A 4,458-nucleotide genomic window follows, 5' to 3' on the forward strand; every position below is an offset into this window, starting at 1 on the left:
TTAGGTAACCATAGGTAGGTGGGTTTTTCTTTGGGTTTTCCATTGATCTATATTTCTGTTTTCTGTGCCAGCATCATACTGTTTTGACAATTATAGTTTTGTAGTATAGTCTGAAGAGAGGTAACCTTATTCCTCCAGCTTTATTTTTCTTTGTCAAGATTGTTTCAGATATTTTGGGTCTTTTGTGTATCCATATTAAATTTTAAGATTTTTTGTTCTAGTTCTGTGAACATTCGGTGCCATTGGTATTTTGATAGAGATTGCACTGAATCTGTATATTACTTTGGGTAGTATAGTCATTTAGACAATATTGATTTCTCCAATTCAATAACCTTGATGCATTTCTCCATTTGTTATCTTTGAATTATTTTATCTGTATCTTATAGTTTTCTGATTACAGGTCTTTTGCCTCATCAGATAGGCTTATTCCTAGGCATTTTATTCTTTTTGATGAGATGGTTTAAACTGTTTTCTTAATTTCAATTTCTGATCTTTTTATTGTTAGTGTATAGGAATGCAAGAGATCTCTGTGTACCAATTTTGTAACCTGAAACGTTTTCAGATACATTGATGGGCTCTAGTAGTCTTCTGACAGCATCTTTAGGATTTTCCATGTACAGTGTCTTGTCATCTGCAGTGATGGTTTTACTTTTTTTCCAGTTTGGATTCCTGTTTCTTACTTTTTTCTTATTTCTGTCACTAGGACTTCCAAATTATGTTGAATAAAAATGGCAAGAGTAGATATCCTTGCTTTATTCCTGATCTTAGAGGAAATGTTTTCAGTTTTTCATGTTGAGAATGATGTCTGCTGTCAACTTGTCATATACGATCTTTATTATGCTGATGTGTGTCCCCACTATGTCTACTTTCTCTAGAGTTTTAATGTAAATGGGTAATTGAATTTTGTCAAAAGCTTTTTTTGCATCTATTGAGATGATGGAAAGAAAGACTAGAAATCTCTTCAAGAAAATTAGAGATACCAAGGGAACATTTCATGCAAAGATGGACTTAATAAAGGACAGAAATGGTATAGACCTAACAGAAGCAGAAGAGATTAAGAAGAGGTGGCAAGAATACACAGAAGAACTATACAAAAGAGATCTTCATGACCCAAATAACCACAATGGTGTGATCACTCACCTTGAGCCAGACATCCTGGAATGTGAAGTCAAGTGGGCCTTAGGAAGCATCACCATGAACAAAGCTAGTGGATGTGATGGAATTCCAGTTGAGCCATTTCAAATCCTAAAAGATGATGCTGTTAAAGTGCTGCACTCAATATGCCAGCAAATTTGGTTAACTCAGCAGTGACCACAGGACTGGAAAATGTCAGTTTTCATTCCAATCTCAAAGAAAGGCAATGCCAAAGAATGCTCAGACTACCTTACATTTGCATTCATCTCACACTCTAACAAAGTAATGCTCAAAATTCTCCAAACCAGCCTTCAGCAGTATGTGAACTGTGAACTTTCAGATGTTCAAGTTGGATGTAGAAAAGGCAGAGGAAGCAGAGATCAAATTTCCAGCATCCACTGGATCATCAAAAGAGCAAGAGAGTTCCAGAAAAACACCTACTTCTGCTTTCTTGACTACGCCAAAGCCTTTGACTTATGGATCACAACAAACTGGAAAATTCTTCAAGAGATGGGAATACCAGACCACCTGACCTGCCTCCTGAGAAATCTGAATGCAGGTCAAGAAGCAACAGTTAGAACCGGACATGGAACAACAGACTGGTTGCAAATCGGGAAAGGGGTATGTCAAGGCTGTATATTGTCACCCTGCTTATTTAACTTCTATGCAGAGTACATAATGCAAAATGCCGGGCTGGGTGAAGCATAAGCTGGAATCAAGATTGCCAGGAGAAATATCAATAACCTCAGATACACAGATGACACCACCTTTATGGCAGAAAAGCAAAGAAGAACTGAAAAGTCTCTTGATGATAGTGAAAGAGGAGAGTGAAAAAGTAGGCTTAAAATTCAGCATTCAAAAAATGAAGATCATGGCATCTGGTCCCATCACTTCATGGCAAATAGATGGGGAAACAATGGAAACAGTGAGACACTTTATTTAGTTATTTATTTATTTTGGCTCCAAAATTACTGCAGATGGTGGCTGCAGCCATGAAATTAAAAGATACTTGCTCCTTAGCAGAAAAGTTATGGCTAACCTAGACAGCATATTAAAAAGCAGAGACATTACTTGACCAACAAAGGTCCATCTGGTCAAAGTTATGGTTTTTCCAGTAGTCATGTATGGATGTGAGAGTTGGACTATAAAGAAAGCTGAATGCTGAAGAACTGAAGCTTTTGAACTGTGGTGTTGGAGAAGACTCTTGAGAGTCCCTTTGACTGCAAGGAGATCAAACCAGCCAATCCTAAAGGATATCAGTCCTGAATATTCATTGGGAGGACTGATACTGAAGCCAAAACTCCAAAACTTTGGCTACTTGATGTGAAGTTCTGATTCATTGACAAAGACCCTGATGTTAGGAAAGATTGAGGACTGGAAGAGAAGGGGACAACAGAAGATGAGATGGTTGGATGGCATCACTGACTCGATGGATTTGAGATTGAGCAAGCTGCAGGATTTGGTGATGGACAGGGAAGCCCGGCGTGCAGCAGTCCATGGGGTCACAAAGAGTTGAACATAACAGCAACTGAACTGAACTGATTGAGATGATCATATGGTTTTCATTCTTCAGTTTGCTAATATGATGTATCACATTGATTGATTTTCATATGTTGAAAAAATCCTTGGATCCCTGATTAAATCCCATTTGATTAGAGTGTGCAATCCTTTTAACATGTTGTTGGAGTCAGTCTGTAGTATTTTGTTGAGGATTTTTTCTTCTATGTTTATTTATGATATTGGCATGTCCTTTTCTTTTGCTGATATCTTTGTCTGGTTTTGGTATCAGAGTTATAGTGGCCTCATAGAATGAGCTTGGGAGTGTTCCTTTCTCTGCAATTTTTGGAAAGATTTGAAAGGATAGTGTTAACTTTTTTCTAAATGTTTGATAGAATTCAACTGTGATACTCTCTTATCCTGGAGTTTTGTTTGTTGGGAGTTTTCGTTCATAGTTTCAGTTTTAGTACTCATTACTGCATTGTTCATATTTTCTATTTCTTACCAGTTCTGTCTTGGAAGGTTGTACTTTTCTAATAATTTGTTCATTTCTTCTATGTTTTCTTGTTTATTGACATGTAGTTGCTTGTAGTAGTCTCTTATGATCTTTTGCATTTCTGTGGTGTCCATTGTAACTTCTTTTTTCATTTCTAATTTTATTGATTTGACCTCACTTCCTCCTCTCCCCCACCCCCAACACCCCTTGGTGAGTCTCACTAAAGGTTTATCAGTTTTGTTTATCTTCTCAAAGAATCAGCTTTTAAGTTTCATTGATCTTCACTATTGTTTTCTGGAACTCTATTTTGTTCTACTTTCAACTTTCGATTTCTCTCCTTCTACTAATTTTAAGTTTTATTGTTCTTCTTTCTCTAGTTGCTTTAGGTTTAAGGGTAAGTTGCTTGAAATTTTTCTTGTTTCTTTAGGTAAGATTGTATTTCTATAAGCTTCCCTCTTTAGTTTAAAAATATGAAACTTCATGAATGTGCATGTCATTCTTGCACAGGGTTCATGATAGTCTTCTCTGCATTGTTCCAGTTTTGAAGCAAGTAGAAATTTTACAAGCTCATTTTAAACAACTGTTTAAAGTTAACAATTTATTTTTCAAATAATTTTATTCCAAAATGGTTTGCAACATTTCTTGGGGTCTTTATTCAGGCTAATTTTTGGTTTTATTCAGATAATTTGTTTCATAAAGGGTGTTACATGGTACATTCTTTTAGTTTCTGGATGTTCAAATATGGATTACTTTGCCCTCAATGGAGAATAAAATTTGCCTAGGATGATGTCAGTACCTCAAAAGCCTGAATATTTCTCAACAACATTGCACTAGAGGTATTTGAAGCAAGTGTCTTCTCATCTTTTGTAAGAACCCATAATTTTGTCTAAAACTTTTAGGGGTTTTGCTTTTTCATTATTTATTTATTTGGTCATGGAATTCAGAAGTAATACCAAGATGAGACGGAATGCAGAACTTTTTAAATACTTCTGATAATTAATTTTTGAGTTCCGTATGTAGAATAAGTTGAACTTTTAGGTTAGATTTTGTTTTGTTTCCTCCAAAGAAACTCTGTCTCTGAAATCTTAGTGTCTGGCAAATTTCTCAGCACCAAGTAGGCCGTAACTAATGTCAATTGAATGAATAGATGTAAGCCAAACAATGGAATGATGTTTCAACTGCCTTCAGGTTGTCATAGCAAGCATCAATAAAAGAAACAAAAGTAAAGACTTGACTCAACAGTTAATTCTCCTGTGCACACTCTAAGAGACTGGAGAACAAGCAGGATAAGTGAAAGGAGTGGAAAAGTAATGAGTCAGTAGAGAAAGACA

At 35.9% G+C, this 4,458-nt stretch overlaps 1 pseudogene; it reads right to left on the reverse strand.

The window, feature by feature from the left end:
• Nucleotides 1–3,589: 3,589 nt before the first annotated feature.
• Nucleotides 3,590–3,690, reverse strand: LOC122437479 (annotated as a pseudogene).
• Between the last annotated feature and the right edge of the window lie 768 nt (nucleotides 3,691–4,458).

The sequence above is a fragment of the Cervus canadensis genome, chromosome 2, assembly GCF_019320065.1.
Source record: "Cervus canadensis isolate Bull #8, Minnesota chromosome 2, ASM1932006v1, whole genome shotgun sequence".
NCBI classification, from domain to species: Eukaryota; Metazoa; Chordata; class Mammalia; order Artiodactyla; family Cervidae; genus Cervus; species Cervus canadensis.